The sequence below is a fragment of the Adiantum capillus-veneris genome, chromosome 12 (genome assembly GCF_014529385.1).
Source record: "Adiantum capillus-veneris isolate H3 chromosome 12, ASM1452938v2, whole genome shotgun sequence".
Classification (NCBI taxonomy): Eukaryota; Viridiplantae; Streptophyta; class Polypodiopsida; order Polypodiales; family Pteridaceae; genus Adiantum; species Adiantum capillus-veneris.
In genome coordinates, this window is record NC_140942.1 from 24,642,422 (window position 1) to 24,669,770 (window position 27,349).

Here is a 27,349-nt window from a genome sequence, read left to right on the forward strand (position 1 = left end):
TGCGCGCTATTGGCTTCTATGTGTGGTAAGTTCCTACGAGCTTCGGTGTGAGTTTTCTTCCAACTCGTGTGTCGGAATAGAGCATGCAGCATATCTATAGAACCACAATGAGTAGAGCTACACATTAGTACCATCGGGGTCAAGTTTCGGTCACCTGTATTTTTCGGCCTGTCTTCATACGCGTTTACTGCACGGAGTGGTTATAGGTTGATTTTGCAGTTCAAGTCTTTAGGGTGTTGTTCTTACCTCATGCATCGACTTCCCCTTGAGTTTGAGATTGATTCAATGATTCTAGATCCTGTTTCGTATAGCATTCGTTCGTAGTATGGATTTCAGTCACTTGCGTATTTTAGAACTTAGATTTGATTTCCTTAGTAGTGATTGTCTTTAGAAGGTCGAGTAGATTTGACACCCACCTAGTTGTTTCCATGCGCCTGCGGGTCAAGCTTCGTCCTCGTCTGACAAATTCTGTTGTTGGTTGAGTTCTCGCTATTTAGCTTCCGCTAGCGGTGTAACCGCCTTAACACAAGGTTGTCCCAACATCATTGTGTGTTGTGTGCTTTCATCCTCCACCACATAGAATTTGTGTGGGTAAATATATTGATGTACTTGTACATGCAATATAGTCCATCCCAATGTTTTCAACGGGTGTGATGTACTACTTTCTAGCACTTGAGGAGTAGGATGAAGTTGGCCTGTGGTTTTGAGCTGTTGGTATAATCCGTAAGCGATCAAATTTGCTTGAGCTCCTGAATCAAGCAATGCCGTCGATTCAACTTGATTGCTGCCCACTTTGACTGCAATTATTGGCTCCACTGTGTTTTCATCTAATTTCATTAGTCGAATGGCATTGATTTGCAATGGTGCTCCACTTTGTTGTTGTTGTCGCTGAAGTCTTTGTTTTGCAATGCGTTCTTTTGCTTCTGCTTGAGCTTCTTCTCGTACTCTCTGTTTTTCCTTCATTTTTTGTTTTCCTTGATGGATTTGTTGGAGCATCTTCTGTGTGAGTGGTAGATGATATTTCTTCAGTCGACATCCACTAATCCAGTTCGGCATTTCTTCACCTGCTAATGTAGCAAGTTTGACAGCTCCACTTTGTGATAGATGACTAATCACAAAGGGTCCCATCCCTCACTTTTTAAGTTTCTTGGCATGTTGCTTCAAAGTATAAACAAGTACATAATCACCTGTTTTGAACTCTTTAGTGCGCACATGCTTGTCAAAAAACTCTTTTTGTCTTCTCTTTTTAGCATAGATTGAAGCTACAACTCTCAAGCGGAGTTCATCTAGCTTTTCAAGATCATCTATTCTTGAGGAGAGCTCATGCCGTGTCCATTCTAAGCGTTTCGCTACTCGTAGAGTTGAAATTAAAAACTCTATGGGTAGTATAGCATTTAGGCCAAACACCATGTTGTACGGTGTTGTTTCTATCGATGTTTTGTAAGCTACCTTGTATGCCCATAGTGTTGAGTGTAGCTGATGATCCCAATCTGTTCGTGACTCTGACACTATTTTAGTGAGAGCCGTGCATAGTGTTTTATTTGTGGCCTCAGCTTGTCCATTTGCCTGTGGATGGTATGGAGCAGATTTCCTATGTATGACCATGAATTCCTCTAGTAGATATTCAATGACTTCATTAAGAAAATGTGTCTCACGGTCACTGACAATTTCTATTAGTAACCCGTATCGTACAAAAACATTCTCATCCAAAAATTGTGCAGTGGTGCGTGCATCTGCTTTTTGCGTTGCCTTGGCTTCCGCCCATTTTGTGAGATAGTCCGTAGCCACAATGATATATTGGGTATGGGTGCGATATGCAGGGGGTGAAATAGGTCCCACAAAATCAATGCCCCATTTTGCAAATGCTCTTGCTCCCATCATAGGCCGAAGTGGCTCTTTATCGGCACCTTGGTGCGCTAACATGCGTCACAACGCTTTACAAACTCTTCAGCATCCATGTGAAATGTAGGCCACTATATGTCCTGCGGTTAAGACAATTTTTGCCGTCTTACCGCCCGAAAAATGGCCTCCTCTTATTCCGCTATGTGCATGTTCTAGAATCAGCAGGTATTCACTTTCACTTGCACAGATTCTAAGTTGATTGTCCTTTCCTCGCTTATAGAGTTGGTTCCCAATTAACTGAAAGTCGCGAGCTTCCAACTCTATAGCCCTTTTCCGTGCTCTTGTGAGGTTCTCAGGAAACGTCCTGGTGGTTAAGAAATCAATGATATATTGACTCCATGCAGGTGCAATGTTTACCTGAAACAATGTCACGTGATCCACTGGTCGTTTGGCACTACATATAGTACAACTGGTAACATAAGAATGTGTGTCCGCATACATAGTTGGCCAATAAACCCCTAACTGTTTCAGTCTCTGGTGTGTTTTCACTGTTAAACAATGAAATGCACAATCTTGGACATGTGCTTCTTCAAGGTAGCACTCGAATTCTTTTGAGTTTATACATATTGTAGGATTTGGTCCGATCCTAGATGATACAGCCGTCCTGCTATCAACTGGAAGTTTTTTGTTTGTTGTTTGGATCTGTACTCCGTATTATCAAACCTTCTTCCAAAGGAAAGAATGCTAACAATTTCCTGTGACCATTTGGGTACCATTTCAACATTGAAAAGATAAGCATCTGATATGTCATCATCTACTCCTTTAGGAGCTTCCTCGTTGTGTATCCTTGAAAGATGATCCTCTCGTAGATGAGTTTTACCCTTTTTTACCACCACTATGAAGTCAAACTCTAGCAATATAATAAACCAGCGTATAATTCTCCCTGTATTGCATGGTTTATTTAGCAGATACAAAAGAGCTTGATGATCTGTGAAGAACACAAATTTATTGAGAGCAAGTAATGCCGGAATTTCTTTGCAGCATAAATCATTCCTAACCCTTCTTGTTCAGTGGTTGTGTAGTTCTTTTCCGCACTGTTTAACTGTTGTCTTGCATAACACACTCGAAAATCCATTGTTCCGTCTCCAGATTGAGCCAGAATAGTTCTGATTGCATATGCAGAAGCATCAATGTGAACATGGAATATCTTTTCCCAATCTGGTGCTTTAAGTACAGGTGCTGATATAAGGTTTTCCTTTAGCTTTTGGAATGAAGTTTCACACTCCTCGGTCCAATCGAAATTGACTAGCAAACGATACAGAGGTTGTGCAATGACTGCATACATGTATATGAATCTTCGATAATATCCGTAGTGTCCCATGAAGGATTGCACTTGTTTCGCATTAGTAGGCCTGGGTAGGTCTACAATGACTTTGACTTTGTCTAGGTCAGTGGTTATGCCATTTCTTGAGACAATGTGTCCTAAGATGCGGCCTTTCTTAACCATAAAGATACACTTTTCCGGGTTAAGACAGATTTGATATGTCCTGCATTTTTCAAAGACCTTTTGCAAATGGTCAATATGTTTCTCTTGTAGAAGAGAGTGTACACAAAGATCATCCATGTATATTTCTAAGAATATTCTCAGGTATTCTTTGAACGCATGCGTCAGTAACCTTTGGAAGGTAGCTGGGGCATTAGTTAAGCCAAACACCATAACTCGATACGCATAAATTCTCCATTCTGTGGCAAACATTATTTTGTGTTGATCCTCCCTTGCTATTGCCAGTTGGTTATATCCTGAAAATCCATCCAAAAAGGAATAAGCCCGTTTTCTAGCCACCCGCTCAAGTACATGTTCTATGATTGGCAAGGGATAATTATCCCTTATGGTGGCTGCATTTACCTTTTTGAGGTTTACACACACTCGCAGTTTTCTGCTCTTTTTGGGAACTACCACAATGGGTGACACCCAATCTGTATGTTCAATCTCATAGATGAATTCAACTTCCATCAGTTTGTCGATCTCCTCTTTGATTCGTTTAGCAAATGTGTCATTATAATTATAAGGACATTGTTTGCTAGTTTTGCATCCGATTTTAAAGGAATTGTATGTTGGCATATCGATGGATCAACTCCTTTGAGGTCTTTATAGGACCATGCAAACACATCTTTATACTTCTTGAGAAGTTGTGTTAGCCGTTCTTCTTCTTCAGGCTCTAAATCATTTGCTATATAGACCGGCTGAGGCTTTTTACCTGGTTCTGCAAGGTCTATCCTTTTTGCATTTTCTGGCCCTTCGTAAGATTCTTGGTTGGTTCTTTCCCTGACTAATGGTGTCATGATGACTTTTCTGTCTTGGATGGTAAATTTCCGATAGTGTGATGGTATATTCATGTTTTCCTTTTCTGACTCCCCTTTACCATCACTATCTTCTTCAGTAGTCCATATCTCATGTAAAGACTGTTTCAGTTCTTGGTATTTCTGTTTACGCTCCAGTTTGGTCCACTCTTGGTCTTTTGTTGTTTCTTTTTTTTTATTTTTGAGATTTTTGTGATTTTGTTTCTGTTTGAGCTTTTCGTTCCTGTTTTATTTCCTCTCGCGTTCTTTCCCTTCGATCTTTTGAGAATCTTCCTGATATTTGATCTTTTACACAATCCTCTGCTTTTACAAGCATAAAATAGTGAGTTTTACCTTTTGTCCTGCGCATCAGATTCTTTTTCGATTTGTTTTCTGCGCATTTCCTCCTATAGCGTTCCTGGCGTCTAGGGTGCTGATTAGCAAAATCATAAAACTTGATATTCTCAGTTTCCCTTCCACGCTCACTTGAGGTGTCTGAACACTCATTATCTGCATCATCATTTACTTCCAAATGTTCATAGGAGTTATAAAACTCTTCTTGTTCTGGTGGTTCTATCGTCTCATCTTCTCTGGGTATAATGCTTACCATGTAGTAGGGTAGCACATCATAGCCATCCTTATCACAAAATTTTGTTGTTGGGCTATCTGTAATGGTACAGACATCCAATGTTGCTAGTATGTGTTCCCATTCTAGAGGTTCCAAGGCATCTTCAGGGAAAGGTTCCGGAATATATTCCTTGTCCTCAATTGCTCTTTCTAAGACGCATTCCTCTCTTCTTAAGCTTCCACAATGTGAAGCTCCACACATCCATAGCTCTTTTTGTTGCCCTAACCATGCTGAGAGTTCCGATCCTACTATCGTAGCTGAATCAAAATCTTCCACATGTGTTTGGTTCACATCTTTGTAACTGTGGTGTTTCAGGTGTATTTTAGTTGTTGTCTTGCCATGTCTGAGGTATATGTGGTCGTAACCCCAATCTTGGACCATCTTCAATTGTCGCATGAATGGTCTTCCCAAGATGATCTCATAATTGTTCTTTTTGTCGAAATCGACTATCACAAATGTATGCTAATACTCAATCCCGCACGAAGTGACAATTACTTTTTCTAAGAGTCCTAGAGGCTTCTCCATGAACCTGTCTACCAATTGCAATTTCATTCTGGTAGCTCTCAAAGCTGGTTTTCCCCATTTTTTCCAGATTTCCTTGGTGGCGATAGCAACTCCCGCTCCACTATCAAGAATAGCTTTGGAAACTACTCCTTGAAATTCTACTGGTAGTGTGGTGTTTCCATCTTCTCCCTCGCAATACTCTCCAACCTTGTTTAATGGTACTGGCCTAGTGTTTAGTTGAGGTCTGTCCAACTCTCTGATCCCTTCCTGTAGCCTCAAGGTAGAGTCTTTCACTCCATATTTTTCTAGGCATTTACCTACTGTGGTCCACATGTTTGGCCGTAACCTTAGGAGTTCGGCTAATGTAATTGTGCATGCCACCGCGGTGGACAATAACTCAATCAATCCTTGCAAATCCATCTCTTTGTTAGAAGAAAGTCTTTGAGATAGGATTGCTCTCACTTCCGACGTGGCTTCATACTCTCCTAGGTAAGAGGGTAAAGTTCTCAGCGAGTCTGGTTGGCTGTGCCCCGAACTAATTGATCATTGGTCTCCCCCTTGTGAATGTATCTCAAAGTTCATTTGTGACCTTGCCTCAAATTCTTCAATAGGAGATAAGGTTACATTCTTTTCTTTTCTCGTGCTACTCATGTGGTTACTCATCCTATTAGCCTTGTTGGCCTCACGGATTTGCTTCCACAAATCGTCTAGACCGTTACAGTCCTTACCCATTTCTGTCAATGTTTTAGGCTAGAACCCGTCACTTGCCTCATCTGTTTGTATTTGGCACTATGATAGGCTCTCCTCTGGACTCATAGGCCCATTAGTGAGTCTTTCCTTTGTTTCTACTTGTTCCTTTAAAGTTGGTTGGATAGGGGTTGGAGCTGGTGTCTCATGCCAATTTGCAGGTTTACCCAACGGGTCTTCCATCAATGATTGAGCTGTTTCGATCATCTTTTTACACATTTCCAACCTTTATTTTTCTATTTTGGCATATGGATAGGTCATCCACCTTTGCTCATGTGTCAGGACACGGGTCCTACGGGCAGAGCCCTACCCTAAAGGGGGGTCACGGACGCCGGCCATGGGCCAGCTAGCAGTGTGGACAGGGGATCCTAGGGCTAAGAGCCTATAATTATGGGCTGTTGGGTGGAGGATCCAGGTCTCTAGCTCCTAGTTTCTTACACTGGTATCAGACCCACACTCCCTCTCAAAGGCATGGTCACCCTTGGCCTCTAAAAATAGGTCCAGTGGGTGAGAACCACTCCTTTTATGGAGTCTTTCTTGTTTTAGCCGTGGCTTTTTGCCAAAACGGGGAGAGCCTTCCCTTTTTGGACGTCAACTTACGGTGCAACAAACGAGGAGGTTTTGGACTTAGGAAGCGCCCTCACGCTGCAGGCTTTTGCGCCATCTCATCACGGCCATAGCCGGATTGTACAAGCCGCTGGGAACTCCGCTTCACTTCGTCCTCATCGTTCATGCTGCCTGCGAGCTCAATAGTGAGCTTTCATACTTATTAAAAGGCCTTTGAAGGCCTTTGGCCATTGAATTAAGTCTTGGCCACTCTCAGCGGCCCTTCCCACGAGTCTTCCCACCAAAGGGGCGGCTAAGCAAGGTCGGCAAGCTTCTGCTGAAGCAAGCAAAGCAGTTCGACCAACCTAAAATCACGACGAACTTCCCACGGTCCGCCTGCAGAAAATACAATATTTACTGCGTTTTCGTAACAATTTCAAAGCACCATCCGAGTCGACCATACTCGGTAACCATAGCTTCGCCGAAGGACGTCAAGCTTGTCGACAACAACTTGTAAGTTTTCAAACAGTATCCAACATCACGGAGTTACGGATTGCTCAAAGCCTTGACGACCAACGTAATTAGCATGGCTAATTATCGGTTATGGTGCAAACTACGACTACGGGAGTTAGCACGATGATTCACTGCTACGACGCGGAGTAGCTATACCTTACAAGTCCTACCGAGATCATGTATTTTTTATTTTTTTCTGAGTATTTCTTACACTCCACAGTGTAGCCATGGATTCGGATATCAACATGAATTTCGATTTTGAGCAAAGTATCCCTGCTCCTGCTAATGATGGCTCGCGGCCGGATACTCTCAAGGAGAGTACCCGCGACGCTATGGCAGGAGAAGATACTTACGAATTGCTCGATATTCAGGAATTTCATGCACTTCAGACACGCATGTCAGTCATGGACGAAAATTTTAAGGCTTTAAATGAAAATGTTACTAAACTTTCTACTTTAGTCATTCAATTGATGCAACAGCAGACTAAGAGTCCGGCTGACACTCACATGCATGAGCACATTGGAACACAAGGGCAAGGCCCAACTAATGAACCACTGCATATTCTCACTGCCAAAGAGGTAGATGATTTGTTGAAAAATTTCAAACCACTAGTTTTCAAAGGCGAAGACCAGGACCGCAATAAGGATGCAGTGAACATCTTTCTCAGTAAATGGGATGGAATTCATGCCTTATGGCACACTCCGAATGCAGTAAGAGCTCTGCAAACGAGCTTAACTCTGGAAGGCAAGGCCTACAAATGGTGGATGTCTCTCAAGGAAAAGAGCATCATACCGCAGAGTTGGGCAGCCTTTGAAACAATGTTCAGCAAGGAGTTTTTGCCTACAAATGAGGCTGATCGGAATTGGACCGACTGGGACACATGTTCCATGTGCCAATATCCATCACTCCTTTAATATATCTCTCACTATCGGGACGTCATCCTCAAGTTGGAAGGCTTGGATACCTTTCAGCAAGTACGAGGGTTCATACGAGGTCTGACTCCAGAACTTAAGAAGTACGTCAAATCTCAGGACCCTAAAACACTTGAGGAAGCCATCGTGAAAGCACATATTCATGATGACCCTGATGGTAAGAAAACACATAATAGTCACGTGCCTTCTAGTACACATAATGATACACGAACTCAGTACGGGCACAATAAACGAAAATTTATAGTTGCTAATTCAGATGCATCTAAAAAACCCAAGGGGTCCAGGGGTCCTCTCTCTCCTGAGGACTTTGATAAGGCAAAGAAAGAGAAGCTATGTTTTCAATGCTTAGGAAGAGGCCATGGCAAAAAGGATTGTCCCAAGGGGAAATCTGCTGCCCAAGGGAAGGAGAAAGCAGTGCACACAGTGCAACTACTGCCTCTCGAGTCTTCCTCCAAGATTTCTACAGTGGAAGTAACACACACTGAGGTGGTGCATGAATGCTGTCTCACAGCTTCCATGTGGCAACAGACCTTTGGACCACATGAGTTAGTACATATGCACGGATATCTACAAGGGCACAAGGTGTGCATCTTGGTAGATGATGGTGCTACACACAATTTCATCAATTATGGATTGGTGAAAAAACTCAAACTGCCTCAAATTCCGAGTACTCACCGCTACAAGGTAGCAATGATGAATGGACATGACAGTGAAGTATGGGATACTCAATGCAGAGCTGTTCCATTGGAAGTACAAGGATACTCTACTTGTTTGGAGTTTGCTTCATATGATGAAAGGCATGTTACGGCTACTTTTAGTCTCTGACTGTTATTCTCAAGTTATCAACCTTAATCATCAGTTTTGATGTTGTTGGCTACTAGCAAGAAACCATAGCAAGTCAAGGACTTGGTTGTTGCTGCTGATGAGCATGTCAGCATAGTACTTTCATGGAAAGATAAGCCGAGGTTATATTGCACATTCAAGTACCTCCAGAAAGTCTGAAACTTGGGTATGCATTTAGACACCTCTTCGTTATGATAACTCGTTTAACATACTCAAGTGAGTTTTAAATGGATTCTTCACATTATGTTATTTACGGGTCGGTTAACCAAGATGGTGGTACAGGGACAACAATGTGGAAAATCAAGATGTTATTCTTGATTTCATTGAACCTCCCAATGAACCGGGTTCTGATTCAACAAACCGTTGGATCCATAAGGGATGCCACGGTGGAAAATATTAGTGTTCTTATGAAGATACCACCACTTGTGTTTTCGAGGAAGAAAACTCTTCCAAAGGGGGGAGTAATGTCAGGACATGGGTCCTACGGGCAGAGCCCTACCCTAAAGGGGGGTCACAGACCCCGGCCATGGGCCAGCTAGCAGTGTGGACAGGGGATCCTAGGGCTAAAAGCCTATAAGTATGGGCGGTTGGGTGAAGGATCCAGGTCTCTAGCTCCTAGGGTTCTCATATCCTGGGTTTGATTCTTTTTGAGTCTGGCTTCATGAGCTTTTAGAAGCGCATCCAGCTGCTCATTTATCTTGTCTGCCAGTACAGATCCTCCTGATCCTGCACTTTTGGGCTCTGCTATTTCTTTGGGTGCTATGGTTGCCGTGGTGTGTGAACTTAAGCTAGCTAGATCCTCTAACAACTCTAATCTATCCTTTGTATGTTTCAACTCCTCGGATAGAGCAGTTTGCTCTCGTTCCTTCCTGGCTTTCATACGCGCCTTTCTAGCTTTCCAAGTGCTTCTCGGATTTTTCATTTTTGAACTTTGGGCATCGGTTTTTGGCTCTTCAACTATGGGTTCGTTCGTCATTCTATGAGCTTGGGCTCGTGTTACCGCCTGAATAGGTATGATTGTTTCATTTTCTGACCCTCCACTGGAAGGTACTGTTTCTAGCATGTTCGAGGTGGTTTTTTCTCCTTTGCTCGGGTTTTTAGGGCAATCGGGAATCAAATGAGTAACTCCACACTCGGTGCAATATGCGTTGGCTCTAATTATTTCATCATGAGGACAGTATCTTAGCCAATGGTCTCCACCACACTTGTAGTAGGGTATCTTGGGTTGTTGAGGTGCTCCTTGAGCTCCTCTTTGTTGGTATGCATGTCTCTGTCCGCCCATGCCTCCGTTGGCTATGAACAACAATGTTCGTTCATCTAAGCTATATCTTCCTTCTCTTGTTGCCTGTGCAGCTGTTGGTGGTCTTGTACTTCCTATCATGCTCCATGGTTTTGGTGTCGAGGGTTCTTCCGGTGGATAATAGACAGGGTTTGCCACATATCCATTGGGATCTTCATAATATGCATGCATAGGCACCAAAGCCTTATCCTATGATTCGGTTATAGTTGGTGTATATCTTATACCAACTGGTCGTAATCCTGGTAGGGGTGGTTATTGCCCCAACACTGGTTGTGGTCTTTCTACACCTACAAGTCCTGGTAGGTTGCCTGCTTGATACCTAGTCATCGGTCGAGCTTGAGGAGAAGCTACCTGAGCTTGGGGAGCGTAAGGTCTCTCTCTCACATACCCCTTTTTATAATAACATTCCTCGGTCCCATGGTTTGTCCATTTTTGTTCAATAGCACACCACTTGGTCTGTTTAGCCTAGGGTTTGGCGTACAAGTTAATATTTTTTAGCACTTCATCTACAAGCTGCTCTTGGTTTACAGCTACTTCTCCTTTCGGTGATGTCTTAGAAGACTTGCTTCCACTTTGTTGTGAAGATGAATCATCGTCAAGGTCCTTGAACTCCCCCTCTTTGTAGACCGCACAATTGTCCACACGATAAAGAGCCTCCTTGGTCAACTCATTCAACCTCGTGCTCCTCTTCATATGTAAGTCTTTCTGGAGATCTGCATTCCTTAGTCCTTGGATGAATATAAGCATAAGTATGGACTGAGTTGGCAGTTCTTCCACAGGACAGAGCTTAACATATCTTTTTAGTCTTAGGGCTGCTATTCGTACAGATTCCCCATCTTTCTGTTTGAATTTATGGATTTGTGAGACGGTATTATGAGCTATCCCTCTTTGTGAGAATTCCTCGATAAACTCGTCAAACACTTCCTCCATAGACTCAAAGTCTCTACGCTCTACAGAGTCAAACCAAGTAGCAGCGTCATCCTCTAGGGTTAGTCCAAACCCTGCAAATTGGGTAGGGAAGTCTAACACCTCTTCGACTCTAATTACACGCACAAAGGCTGCTACATGATCTCTTGGGTCTCTGCTTCCTGTGTATTTCTTGTTTACCCATTTTTGCACTTGAGAAGGTCTAATTCTCCGATGGTCTACAAACCTCATCATTGGATCTCCACATCCTAATCGATATACCTCCTCAGGTCTTTGGTAGTAGGCTGGTTCCTCTCCCAGTGGTGCTCCTAAGCCATAATTTCTAACAATTCTCGCCAGAGATGGTTCATCTCTTCGAACTCTTTCTAAGGGTGGCCCTCCAGGCTCGGTTGACCCTTGAGTCTTTGGATTACTCTCTCCTTGATACCTTGAATAGAGTGGTGGTTCTTGCAAATCACTTAGCCCTCATGCGGCTTGATAACCATCTTTGTGTCGGTCTTGTTCCAATGTTGCACTCTGTCGAAGCCATGCGTGCAATGATGGATGGTTTGCCGGTTGGTTTTGGTTGTTGAATACCTGCGGTCGGGTGGAAAGTGAGGTGGCGTAATCTTTTGAAAAAGGATGCTTGGGGTGTAGGTGGCTCTTGGCACTTCCTCAGGGGCATATGCTGATGCTCCTGGACCTGTTGCCCTTTCTACCTCCTCTAGGAGAATATGTTGTTATTCTCGCCCGTATCTATCAACAAAAACTATACCCTTCCCCATAGCAGTTTCATAAGAGAATAAGTAAAGAACCTTGTCTTTGCTTAATTCGTTTACGTATGGTTCTTTGCTGCGAAAGTAAGCGACTATACCCTCACTCTCATGCTTGTAGATTCCCACGTTCTCATTATAAGTTGGAACCCTGGTTGTTTTCTTATCATACATAAAAATAGCTCCGGGCCGGTCAATGTTTTATGGTGGTTCTTGAGCTTCTGAAACCATTTGCCTTTTCACCACATTATTTCCATATCTATTGTAATCTTCGGGTTACTAACTATTAGATAGTGGTTCCCCTTTTCATCTCGGAATCTATCTCCATCATCATAGACTTGAATTATCTCCAATCTCTGAGCTGGCCTCTCTTCGATACAAATGCACTTGCGTCTTCGATAGTCAGAATAGACTAGGGCTCCCCTCGAGTTTGTTCCCTCTAAGAAGATCACAGTGAGCTTGGAATCATTCAAAGGATTTAGGGAGGTGCTTCCTCCTGGCATTGATCCGTCATAGGTGAAACCTCCTGGCTGTTGACTACCCATCATGAAGAAAGATTTGTTTGACGAAGTGTTAGTATCACTACCTTCCTCAATAATCGGTGCTAGAGGATCTAGCCTTGCCTGAGTTACACTCTCTTCGGTGGACACTCACCTGGCAAAGGATCAGTCTCCGCACAACTTCTTGCTTTGCTGCTGAATATACATGTACACAAGCGTTTAATTTTGGTAATCGAATCAAAGAATTTATCTGCTAGAGGTTATCTTAGTAATGATTGGTATAACTGGAGAGTTAATCTCAACCACTACTATATTTTATACAATGCTGATTTTCTGGATTAGGTCTACTATTCTGGAACTGTACTTTCCTCGGATGTTGGTCAATTTACACGAAAAGTCTGAATTCAGTCTTTGCTCCGACAAATGGACAAACAAGGTCCAAATTCACCTCTGAAAGAAGTTCTGGAACCCTTAAGCCAAATGGAATATCATTGTCTAAGCCCAGTCAAATTTTCTCTTCAGTAGGCCCCTGTAGACATCCTACGCGTAAGATGTCTCCTGCTTTGTTTTGCCTGGATTTTAGCACTGTGGATTTCCCTTGATGTGCTGAGTCCACAACTGTTTTTACTTTTTGATTTGGACACCTATAAGCTGGTCAATGAGTCGAAATCTGTTCTGAGAGACTGTTGCTGATCTTGATCAGTCTAACCAGCTCCAATTTGGAGCAAAATTGACGAGGAGGCCTGACTTAGGCTATACAACACCTTGCTATGCCCCCAGTCAGTATCTGGCTTCAATTTCTTGCTTTAGACATCCTACGCGTAGGATGTCTCTTTCATCACAATGGCTTCAAATTCAAAACACAGGCTCTCCTTGAGTTGCTGATCACTTTGGCATGCTCAAACTTTGGTTTGGAGTGAAAAATCACACAAAAGACATCCTACACGTAGGATGTCTTTTTGGCCTGTTTGACCCCAGACTTAATCCACAGCTTCCCCTTGATGTCAGCAACCTAGTGGTATACATAGATTTTGGTTTGGATTTCAAAAGTCCCCAATTTTATCTGTTCTTGCCTTTTTCAGTCAAAAGTGCTAAAGTCTGCTTTGAACCCAATTTTCTCACCCAAATGAGATGAAACCCCTCTCAGTCACTCAATATATCATGCAAGACATGCTCATGCAGCCATCTTATGGTTTTGGTCTTAAAATAATGTTTTGGCACAGTTTGGGTAGGATTTCTGGCAATTTTAGTCTATCTGGACTTGTCCTATCAAGATATGGTCAAATTTCCACTTTCCAATTGAAATTAGGGTAAACCCCACCTTCTGAACACACTGGTCAACTCAAAATCCCAAAAATTCCCCCCAGATTAGCCTGTAGACATCCTACGCATAGGATGTCTTCTGGCTTGAAATTAATATTTTTTCTGACAGAAATACTCCTGATGCTCTACAGCTCTATCAGAAACACTCACAATAACTTTTGGACTTCACTTAGGCTTTCAAACACACTTTTGCGTCTTTTACAAACTTGTGATGAATTTACCAAGCAAGTATACATGCATGAAGTGCTCTAGATCCTGAATCATGATGTCCTACTTACTCTACTCCTACTTATCATGTGAAATGGTGATAATGGTGTTTTGGTTGCTTTCTGGCCTCCCCGGACTCTCAAGCTCTCCTCTCACCACTTCTACCACTCTAACTCCTACTCAGGAACTCGACTACTACCTAAAACTATCTTAGTCTACCTAATTCTACCTAAGTCGAAGGATCTAGGCCAGACACACGCTTCCTAGACTCCCTCTAAGACCTAGAGAGTCCTCCACTCTCTGATCCTATCTAAATGTAAAATGAGACTCTTGGCAAGCCAAAAAGCCCTATCCTCAAGGATTAGTCTCGGTCACCTACCTAAGGTTTTCGTCCCCGACAGCGGCGCCAATGTTGGACGGATACGCCGCGACGGACGTCAGCACAACGAGAACTCACCTAACATATCATGTCAGCTAAGGACGAAGCTCGACCCGCAGGCGCGTGGAAGCAAGCATAAGGTGTCAACCTACACTTGACCGAGTCCTAACTAATTCCTACAGAGGTCTCTACCAATTGTCTAAGTCACAGTATTCAAGAGTGCATAAGAGGAAACTTCCTACAAAGCTTTCTAGAGCCGAACACCCATCAAACAATCTCGAAACACCATAGAACTTGAAGAAGACCCTACTCATACCAATAGGTCGCTCTCCCTAAGGTCTATGAACCAAAACCCCAACCCAAAACACCAGGTGCAAAATCACGTAGAATGTCTGGCCGAAATTTGCAGGTCTTTGTTTCCAAAATCTAAAGCGCCTAATGTGTAGTTCTACTCAATGTGGACGCGTGGATATGCTGCAATGCAAAATCGGACAATGTATGCTCACCAAATCACCAGATAAAGCTCATAGACAGTACGCTCACTCACAGACTTCAAAACTTGTTTTTAAAAATGACAAAAGGTTCTTTCATTAAGGTCAAAAAGTGGTATATATACCTTACAATTCTCAAACCCTAAAGTTCCAAAATTAACCATCTACTCAATCTAACTATCAAAACTGGGATACAATTTGGAAACTTCTGTAAGCCCCAATATTTACAAGGTGAAAAATCAGGTTTCCTCAATAAATGAATAATTACAAAAAATCATAATCCTCTGAGTAGTTAGTTTCCGTGGGGTGTGTCCAGCTTGTAACATATGGTGTTACCCATTTCCTTAGAATCTATGTACATATATTTTTTCCTGAAACTAAAGGAGATTCTCCTTTCAGGGAATTTAACATTGGCAGCCATGCGAACAAACCATGGTGCCCCTAGGATTACATCCTCATGCTTGAGAGGAGAGATAAAGAAGTCCTCTTTGTCCACATAGCTTTGGACATGAAGCCTCAATTTCCCAATTAAGGGAGTGACTGAAGCTTCTTGCCCCTTGAAAGCACCATTTGTTGGTAGGACATCTCCCATCTCGTAAGCTTGTATGCCTAGCTTGGTGGCCAACTTTGTGGACATGAAATTGTGAGTAGAACCAGGGTCAAAGAGAATAAAAGCGTCATGTTCTCTTACCGTTCCCCAATAATGGCATAGAGGAGATCCTTTGTGGCGAGTTTCCTCCTCTTGGATTTCGACCAAGGTAGCTCTAGGAGGCTCATGGAAGGTATTTTTTTGGGGACAAGCATGGTACGCACGCCCTTGCTCACCGCACTTGAAACAACGGTTATTCTTGTGATAACGCTCAAGCTCTTCAAGAGAGAGTTTATTTTTGCCTTTGTAAACTCCCTTCTCTTTAGCTTTGTTGGAGTTGCCCTTAAGAGACTTTTAAACATTGCCCTTCCCCTTGGACCCTTGTTTTCCGTGGGCTTAGAATTTCTTTTAGCCCCCATTTGGAAATTGTGTATGGCGCCTGGAGGAGGGCCGATATGCGCGCGCACGTGCACACACACACACACACACACACACACACACACACACACACACCCATTGGTTCTTTACTTGGATTTTTTAACCCATGGTTGGCACCTTTGTGGCAAATTATACACATACCTAGTCAAAAAGATCCCCTATCACACACTCACACACTAAGTTTTCTACTTAATGTGTTTTTTAAAAAAGGCAGAAATTTGGTTTTTATTTCAACCACAATTGGCACATTTGGTTAGGGGGGCAATATGGATACCCACTAAAAGGTTTTGTTGTGTTTTTTTGGGATATCTCCCATCCCGTGTATGACAATACCCTTGAAGGGTTTTCTTTGCCTCTCTGGTCAAGGTCATTCACCCCTTAACATGATTTGATAGCTTGCATCTCTAGCCCATGAAATTATAGCACATAGTCGTGTGATTAAATCATCACTCTTAAAATTTTCTCTCTACACTATGAGGATTGAGTCGGCTTTGTGTTGTGTATTCTCTACCATCACCCTCTCCTTTGCATGATTCCATGGCGGCCACCACTAGCATCTGTGTGCCTTGGTCATAGGTGGATCTGAATGTGATTTGCCCTGCTAGCTCTACCCATTGCTTTAGAAGATGACCTATCAATATATAAACAAGGTGAGGGATGCTTCATACCCCTCACTTAGCCTTGACTGTCTGTGTGAGTTTATGTGAAAAGAGGGAGTCTAAATTCTTTTCTCTAGTCGACCTCTCATTGCATGACTATGGAGTTAGTAGAACAGAAGGGAACTACATAGGTTCGTACTCTGTATAACTCTCCCTTGTTGTTCTATACGCTTTGCACTAAAAAAGGTGTTTTGCAAAGGCATTCACTTTCCCATTGGAGATTGATCATTATATGACTCTGGTTTCACTGCATAAAATTTAGATGTAACATGATGTCATGCTAACGGTTTTGCTGCAAGAAAAATTGATGTATTCTCATAGAGCTGATAATTTGTTTTTTTCCAAGCCAGTCGACCTTTTCATACTCTGTTTTGATCTAAGTCCAAAGGGATTTGCATAATTTTATGATGATTTTAAGGATCACAAGCCTTGTGATAACACACTTTGTCTGTTTTTGTTTTGATTGCTCTGCATAGCATGTAAAAGGTGGCTCGCGTTTTGAATAGACTTTTCATTTGGTCACGCACATGGTATATTGCACTAATAAATGGCTTGTGTTAACACCTATTGCTCGTACTTGCCCTTGCAGAGTACTGGCCGCTTATGAATTTTTGTATATGGTTGGATTATGTTATGGCTTTGTTATCTTGGTATTGATCTTGTCTAGAAATAATTTGGCTCATGTTTATAGCAGGGTTACCCCGTATATTGACATACAAGAAGAATCTTCATGGTGATCTTGCTAAGCTGTGCGTTGGGATGTTTTGCCTCTTTCTAATTGCTATTGTTTTTAAAAAAAAAAGTAAAACGATCATTTTCTAAAGCCCATGAGGTTTATTTTTTTAATAAAAAAACATCATTGGCTATTGAGTGGTACAAAATGTAATAGATATTGTATTTTTTTGGAGTTTACAAAGGAATATCAATCATTTCGGCTATTTGTTGGAAGGATCCTGCAGTAAGGAAGGACTTAAAATTTTTGGGCCTAATCTTGGAATTACAACACTTGGATCGGAAGGGGTAGTGGCCTTCCGATCAAAATGATATGTATGTTAATATCGGATATAAGGTCTTGATAAAATTGGGGTATATAAAAACCATGTCTGTTAAAACTACATTAATTAGCTATTATCCTAAAGTAGTGATGACCTTTGGATGACTTGCCATTAAATTAACTTAAAAAGAACAAAAAAAAAACTTTTTTAGGCGCAAAACTAATTAGTTTGGATGATAGTCTAGGTTAAAAAGGTTGTAAGCTGGACATGGATAGCAATTGATATAGTCCATTGACACCTGTAATACGCATTCAAGGCTAACAAAGTTGTTGTCTTGTTTGAATGGATGCAGATGAGGATCTATCCTTTCTTGGAATCTCTTTGGCTTTGTTGTCGTTCATCCTTCATATATCAAACTAATTCCACTTTAGACAATACAATTGTTCCTTTTTACTCTACTACTAGAATGATACCTCATTCTTATTACAATGTACAACAGTAATTCTAAGATGGAGTTGTTTTTGTGCTACCCCTAGTCACTTGTCTAAAGGTAGTTGTCTTTTGAAGTTTATGGTTCTTTTGTGCTTACGTATTTAAGTAAAACAACTACAGACACACACACACACACACACACACACACACACACACACACACACACACACACACACACACACACACACACACACACACACACACATACATTTCAACTACTGATACCCCTTGATGGCTTTTCTAGTGAAGCTTTTTTTTCATAGGAACTCAAAACAATTTTCTAAGCATATCTCTAAGCTTTGACTTGTTCTTCCAAAGATCTATCCATATTATTATAAAAATTATACCTTAGGTTGAATATCCCTAGTAGCTTCTAGATTTTATTGAATCTAAAGTCTTGGGCTATACTGATTATAAATGTTATGATACCTCCTTTTTTGAGTTAGGTTAGATATTCATTTTCTACTGATAATTTTGATGAATATTTTTTGGGAACACATCTCTTAGCTGACCTCCTATACTATTATGGTGGGAACTTCCTCACCAAATACCACTTTTAAATGTGCATACTGGGTTATTGCATCCCATTCTTTTGCATTAAAATCCCCCCCCCCCCCCCCCCCCCCCCCCCCCCCCCCCCCCCCCCCCCCCCTTTCCCAACCCCCCCAAGAGATGGATTTTTTTTTTGAGACCCTCTACATTTGCAACTTCGACTGCAGATCCTATCTCCTTATAGTTCTTCACTATCTGCCGACTCATCCCCCCTCCCCCTCTTTATCCCATATGATGCCGATAGAAAACCTTGCCTACTGAGTAGCCCTTTGAAGTTTATAGACTCTTGACTCTTGCATTCCAAGATTGTGTGGAGATTCTGTAGCTAGCTAGGTTGATCCGAATACAAATATCGAGGGATGCTGATGGAAACTTCTTGTAGACAAGCAACCTATTTAAACAGGCGAGGGATTAATCATCTCCCTCACTTAGCCTTGCATTAGTGCTTTTTTTCATAAGTAAGTGAAAGCGAGTGAGGGTCGTAGTGTTGTCTTTGCTAATGAGTAACTCATGCAACATGAACATTATTGAACAACCTACTACTTAGGTTTTCTTTCATTTCCTCCTTAGATAAGGTTAAACCTGTTGTTGTCATGATTTAATTACTTGCACTATTGGAATTTGCTACACATAAACTAGTATTTTTTAGTTAAAAAACTTGAAGGTTGTCTTAAATCAGGGACCATTCACTCTGAACTATGTTGGTTAAATTTTTAAAGCGAATTTTTTTTGGTGATTTATTGAGCCATGATAATATGTATTAATTGCTATATTAACACTAACCTATACTTGAGGGATAGCTACTGTGATGGTACACTTGGTTTGAGGATTTTTGGAAATCTTTAAAAATTCTCTATTTGAGGATAATGGTTTTTTGTTTCTTGGTTTGAAGTATGTGAAAAATATTTTGGTTTTGTGGCTTGGAAACACTAATCATAAATATTTCACTAAATTTTGGACAGCTTATTGATACTGCTCTAATGTGATGTGTCTTAATAATAGCCTAAAAAGCTGACATAAATGGTGAATTTTTACTAGCTTAATAATAATGATAACCTGCTATCAAAAATTGGGAAGAGGAATGCTCAGCCATCTTTGATTACAATAAACGTATCATAATATGTGAAACCACCACTTTGATAATATTTGATGTTTGTGTTATTTTTAACAAGGTTTTAAAAAACATGGTAATCTTGACCTTAATTTGAATATTATTGTGGAAATCACGACTATGCCATATCTGGTTTGAAGTATGACATCTTTCCGTGATATGCTATATAATTTATAACTACTAATAGGAATATCATATGGGTCTTGGGGATAAGTGACTCAATCTTGTCTAATTTGCTGATATTACTTAGATGTTTCTTAGCATTCTATTGGTTCATGAAAAAATTCAATTTTTTTGGTTCTTACCTTTCTCCTAGGCTCTAGCCTTGGCTAAGATACTATAGTATTTTTTCATTAAAAACCTTGAAGGTTGTCTTAAATCAGGACTATTCACTATGAACTATGTTGGTTAAATTTTTAAAGCAAAGTTTTTCTTGGTGATTTATTGAGCCATGACGGTATGCATTACTTGCTCCATGAACTTTAACTTGTACTTGGGGATAGCTACTGTGATGGTACACTTGGTTTAAGGATTTTTGAAAATCTTAAAAAATTCTCTCTTTGAGAAAAGTGGTTTTTTGTTGTTGATTTGAAGTATGTGAAAAATATTTTGGTTTTGTGGCTTGGGAACACTAAATATAAATCTTTCACTAAATTTTGAACAATTTATTGATACTGCTCTAATGTGATGTGTCTTAATAATAGCCTAAAAAGCTGACATAAATGGTGAATTTCTATTAGCTTAATAATAATGATAACTTGCTATCAAAAATTGGGAAGAGGAATGCTCAATCATATTTAATGACAATAAATGTATCATAATATGTGAAATCACCACTTTGATAATATTTGATGTTGTTGATATTTCTAACAAGATTTTAAGAAACATGGTAATCTTGACCTTAATTTGAATATTATTGTGGAAATCACAACTATGCCATAACTAGTTTGAAGGATGAAATCTTTTCGTGTGATATGCTATATAATTTAGAAAAGGAATATGTTGTCTTGTTTATATGGATGTAGCTGAGAATTCTATCTTTACTTAAGAGTATTTTGGCTTAGTTATTGTCCGACATTGAAGATCTTGGTTGCTTCTACCTAGAGGACCTTTAGAACTCAGTTATTCCTTGTATAAAAACACTACAATGATGGTTCATTCTTACTATAATGTGCAAAAAAAAATCTAAGACTGAGTCATTTTTTGAACTAATCTTTGTCCTTTTTTCTAAAGCCAGCTGTCTTTTGAACAATTATGTTCTTTTGTGTATATGTGTTAAGCAACAACATACACACACACATCTAAATGCTGAAAAATATAATAAGTCATGAGTTTTACTCATGATATTGGAAAAAACTTTACCATTTGGAAAGTTTCAAACAGAGATTACATATGTGGAGGTGCTTGCACTCACATTATCTTACATGCATACAGGAGAGTACTCACTTTACATGCACATCCTTTTCTCTCTATTGTAGTTTTTGCTGACTTGCATTGTACATAGGGGCACACCCACGTACTGTCTCATATGCACATGCATCAACACAAGGTGTAGACTTTTTTACACCCTGTAATGTTGTCACATAATATGATTTTTTTTCACTCCCTTCATGTACATCATCTCCTATTGAGCATAGCTATTGAAATGCTAATGCTCATTGCAAGAATGATTGCTAAAAGTGCATGAGCCCACACACACATCCCTTTCATAATGGGGGTTTTCCTTCATCCACCACTTGAATTCCATTGTAACCTGCAAATATCACTTATGAGCTCTCAGGTATCCGTATGAGTCACACCAAGATTTTGGTTTGTTTTGAAGCTATTGATGAGCATGAAAAGTTGAAAAATATGTTTCTGGCTCACTTGCTTTAATTAATTTCTCCACCTCTTCTTGGTAGGCACCAAATGTATGCAGCTACATAGGCTTGCTTTAAAGTAAGTCACACACACACAATTATTTATAGCTTTGATCTAGCCCACTCACACAGTCACACAACCACATGGGCTTGCATAAAGGTAGGGAAATCTAGACCTTGTGATCAAAACCTTATCTCCCTTTCTCACTCACGGCTAGTAACTCATCGAAGGCTCTCTGCATATGGATGTTCTCAAAGTACAAATGCATTGTTTGTGTGGTTAGTGAGGTGGAGATTGTTGGACCCATTCACACACCTTGTGTGGTGGCTTGTTTAATATTTGTTTTGTGTGTGTGTATAAGATTTATTATCTATAGTCTGATTTCACAAACTATTGAACCATACAATGGGACTAGAGACCAGACAGGGGGTATAAGAATACATAAAAGTACATCTTTATAGTAGACAAAAAGTTACTCTTACAATTGACAAAGACAAAATTGTACAATTGACAACATTTAGACTATACGCCTTGATACGTATTGTATCATTTATGAATATATATACTTATGAAAAAAGTGTTTAGAGGGACTATCTATAAATATCTAAAAACAAAATCAAACACTAAGTGGTCTCCAATTATTTCTTCAGTTTCGTTTGTAATCCCAAGGAAGGAACTCTTACTTGCCACAATCCCTCTAGGAGTTAATAGCTTCAGTATTAGCACTACTTGGCAAGACAAGTGTCAATAACCCCTTCCCCTTGTTATAAGTGTCCAAAATTACAAAGGAGTTAATAGCTAAGCAAAGATTAGATTTATGACAAAAAGAAAATGAACCACCTTTTGGATATTTTCAAGATTGTATATGCTTATCAATTTTTGTTCAAAATATGTGAATATCTTCTATTTCTATGCTATGAAATGTCCTTGTAAGCCAAGGTCCCCACAACAATCTAATGTCAAGAATTTAGTGACATTTATCAGTATTAGCACTACTTGGCAAGACAAGTGTCAATAACCCCTTCCCCTTGTTATCAGTGTCCAAAATTACAAAGGAGTTAATAGCTAAGCAAAGATTAGATTTATGACAAAAAGAAAATGAACCACCTTTTGGATATTTTCAAGATTGTATATGCTTATCAATTTTTGTTCAAAATATGTGAATATCTTCTATTTCTATGCTATGAAATGTCCTTGTAAGCCAAGGTCCCCACAACAATCTAATGTCAAGAATTTAGTGACATTTATGTACCATTCCATCTTCTAGATTACCAATCTCTAAAAAGAAAAGAATTGAGCAGCATCTCCTTTGTACAACAGACAGGTTTTCACATTTCTAGTCAATGTCATCTTTGCTAAGACCTCACATGAGGTTTAAGGCTCTAGCAACCACTTTAAAGTAAAAAAATTTGAAAGTAAAAAATGCCAATATGTGATTTTCAAGTCAAAACCCATCTAGATGCAAGTGGTTAGCAAAAGTTCAATATGTGCTCAATAAATATTGTCTACGCGTTTTATAGCAAGTTGCAGCATTTTTGTGTCTAGCCAGGGTATGCAACAAGGTTTGGTAGACCCGGAGTCAACATGTTTCTCCCTATTTCTGAGCACCATTGTCTTAAACAAAAATAATGATTGTGGAAAGTCAAATTGATAAACATTTATGCTTAAGAGCTACGTTATTACTAATATACTAATGACTTTTTGTTTCTTCAATTTTGTTGTTAGTTTTAGTGGTATGTCTATATATCCTTGAAAATGCAAGTTTATGGTCAAATAAACTCCAATAGATACTAATAATGATAAAAAAACACCAAAGAAAACCCAAGCAGCCTCTCCTTTATTTTGTGAGCTTGTTTTCCAAAAGTCCAGTACCAAAAAGTGTACATAGTAGGTGTGCAAGCAGAGCTCCATTATACTATTCCCATGAAGATTGGTGTCAATGGAGCTCAAAAAAATGGTCAGTTATTGTGTAGCTCCAAGCTAGCAATGAGCATTCAAATCCTAGGTTCATGTTTTTGTAAGTGCATCTGCCCCAAATTTCAAAAATTTGGTCATGATCTTTTTTCCATTTCGATACTTTTTGAAAAATACCATAGGCTGCCATCTCTTATAAGACCCTCACACAAGACTGAAAACATCAAAAAAAATAAAAAAAAGGAGCTACTATCAATCTATAGTATGTCAAAATGTATAATGTCCTTATAAATTTATTCTTCCAAAGTAGATAACCTTGCAATTGTTGATATTGCCAATTCAACACCTCGTCTGAGTACCTATTAAAATTTCATTTAGCTACAAACTCCATTGTCTTTACTCAGCATAGTAAGTACAAAAGTTTCCTTAAAAGATTATTATTTACCAAAAACCTCAAAAGTACTAAGTAGGTGCAAACACACCTACCTGTATGTCGTCTTTATTATTTCAACATGATCATGGGTTTGTATGTGATAGAAGCCAGATGTGGATCACCAATGTAGCTACGTATTCCATCATTCTTGATGTGTGTGTGTGTGTGTGTGGAAATGAAGGGCAGTGTGGAGAAGGGATTGATTAATGAGAGGCGTGCTGCCATGTGCTAGTTCCTAGAGATATGTCTTGAGGCTTGATATCTCCAACCAAAAGTGCTTACAAGGTGCTATGCATGTAGCTTCAATAGCCAACCATGGGTGTTCTAGAAAGAGTGATATAAATTCTTTTGAGACTGGGTGTGTGTTTTTGTATGTGTGTGTGAGTATGTGTGGACAAGATATCTCCCCATGTGACTCACGGTAGGTGTGCAAGCCTGCAACTATGTGCATGATCACACATACTTGCAGATCTGGAGAGAAAATGGCTCCTACAATTTTTGTAAGTGTGTGTGTGTGTGTGTGTGTGTGTGTGTGTGGACACAAGCTATCAGAGAGGAGGGTGAGAAAGCACAAAAAATACCATCACTTTAAGGTGGCGCCTCATACTCAACCAAATTTTCAAGAGTGTGTGTGTGAGTGTGCATGCAAGCTCCCATGTGCGGGTGTTGCATATTTTGTTAGGGGCATCCTTCTCTTTGGTGGATAGCTTTGTGTCTGTCTATATTTGAACATTTCCTCCATGAAGACCCATGACAAATACCGCACATTGTAATGTATTAAAAGAAAGCTACCTCTCTTACTTATTCTAAATCTTCCACACAAAACAGATAGAAAGATACACAATTTTTTCAATGATACGACATAAAGCATGTAACATGCATAGGTACACATTCACAAGAGGTACGTTGAACACCAAACGGAAGTGGTCATCCAACGAGTGCCTATTTAGTGGGTGCTTCCACCAATTGCTGTCTAGTACTTTGGCACTTTCCATACAATACAGGCATGGAAACTTTTCCATTGCACCTTTGCTTGTAGCTGAAGAGGCATTTCAAAGTCTTCAAGTATCCCGCAAGGTGCCATTCCACGTTGAATTCACCTCTCCCCTCCACACTCAGTTTTTATCCTTCATTCATCTACTCGTGAATTAATGATGGAAATGGGGTGCAATGAAACACCCATTACAATGTGTCATGATCCTCTTTCTTAACCTTCAAATACAAATGAAGTTAGGATTAATATTTAGAGAACAAAAAACTATATAAATCCAATCACAAGTACCTAAAACGAGCCTAACCACCACACATTTATTTCATATTGAACACTAAAATATTTACTATGTGTGTGTTCCATATTCCTCATTTCTCTATTCATGAGTGTTATTGTGACCCTTTGTAGCTTGTGCTGCTTTAATACCTCACACCCATCAATTTTCAAGACAAAGTGCAGTGTTCATGAGCACTCTTCTAAATTCATTTCAGAAAACTTGACCATTCTCGTTTGAGATCCATGAAGAAATTGTGCATTCATGATACACCATGACGCCTTCATGTCTTACATACTCTTCTATGATATGGAACGGAGTCCCAAAGTGCTCAAGTTGAGCTTCATTTAACTCTTGCATGCATTTTCAAATAGTTGTTGGGTTGGGCAAGAAGTTCTACTTGATTCTATTAGAGCCAAGAGTTTTAGATATGGATTTTTGTAGTGGTGCATAGCCTTTTTTTTCCTTAACACCCAATGAGTCCATACTCTCTTGTATGTTATTAGAAGAGACACAGTTCTTGGACACAAACTGGCCCACAATATCTGATTTCACTACTTTGAACTTCTTTTCTTGCAAGAGCTCTTTAGCCATCTTTGATGAAACTAAGGGCTTGAGTTGTTTAGCAAGGTTTACATTTGGGTCAACATTCTCTTTGACAGCCTGGATTGCAAGCATGCACATGTCACACAGATTGAGTGAGCATTACTATTCAAATACCTAATTAAATAATAGTAGTTGTGTGTAGTTTGTGGCATACCTGATTGCTTGTATTCTCTTTTTCCAACCTTGTGATCCTGGTTTTAAGTTCTCCATGGTCTTCAACTTGCGCTTCCTTAACTTGACTCCCAACTAGTCTCCTTTTGTCTCGTGGTCTGTGATTGCTTTTAAAGACCATCATTTTGATTGTGTAGCTCTTTAATTGTTGCATGTGTAGTAGGCTTCGTTGAGCTATTGCCTCTGTAGATAGAGACCTACAATAGCCAAGCAAGCCATCTGCACCATCACCAACAAATCTTAATAAGCTTGTAGGTGTACTGCATGGGGGATGAGAGAATCTCCTAGGGTTTAAAGAGAAGAGTTGTCCATCACACGCGACATCTACATGCTTAACGCCCATACTCCTCATGTGATCCTTATTTCCAATGGTTACCTGAAAATTAGTACGACGAGAGCGCTTGAAGAATAGCTCGTTTGATTTATCTATATCAATATGTAATTTATATTTCTTTGGGATTATAACAGGAAGACATCCATTGGAGGCCACCATAGTTGAGATTTTTCAAAAATAAAGAGAGAGAGAGAGAGAGAGAGAGAGAGAGAGAGAGAGAGAGAGAGAGAGAGAGAGAGAGAGAGAGAGAGAGAGAGAGAGAGAGAGAGAGGGGCAATGATTGGTATTGTTGCAACCTAAGAGTGAAAGTACATCTTCATGTGAGAATCTATGTAAGAAGGGAGTCAAAAAATCAAGGGATGGAGGGAGATCTCTATTCTAAAAGAGTTCTCTTTCCATAATAATTGCCATCTTCATTGATGTACCTAGCTCTAATTGCTGGTAAGGATCGGTCCGAAGAGGAATTTCAGAGAATTATGACACCGGCTTGTGGGACATAGCAAGTGGGCGAAGAAGAGAGAGGTAGGACAAGAGATGGAAATGGAGGCTCCTCTGAGCGGGAATATATTCTATTATGTGTGCAAACCTACAAGGATGAGAATTGGAGAATGTTTAACAACAATTATGAGGATGGGTCATGGGTCCCCCCCCCCATAATGTGGAGAATATTGAGATGTTGAGCTCTCCATGAGCTGGCACTCTTGGTAGGCCTTGGTGATCGTTGGCCACATTTACATCACCGACATGATTGGTGACCGACATGGCGTATCCTCCGCCGGGATTCTACAGCTGGCATATCTATCTAGCCAGCATAACTACTTAGCGGGTTCACATTATGGACTGCATCTCTCTTTTGGTTGTACTACTTATGTAGTCAGTTTTTCATTATGTATATACACACTTATTTTGTGAAGTAGATAAAGAAGAAAGTTCAGCCCTCTACCGTGTGTATCTTATTCTTTGTGTGTGTCTGTGTGTATCTTGGGAGAAGGTCTCTCTGTTCTCTCTCTGTCCTCCGCCGGGATTCTACAGCTGGCATATCTATCTAGCCAGCATAACTACTTAGCGGGTTCACATTATGGACTGCATCTCTCTTTTGGTTGTACTACTTATGTAGTCAGTTTTTCATTATGTATATACACACTTATTTTGTGAA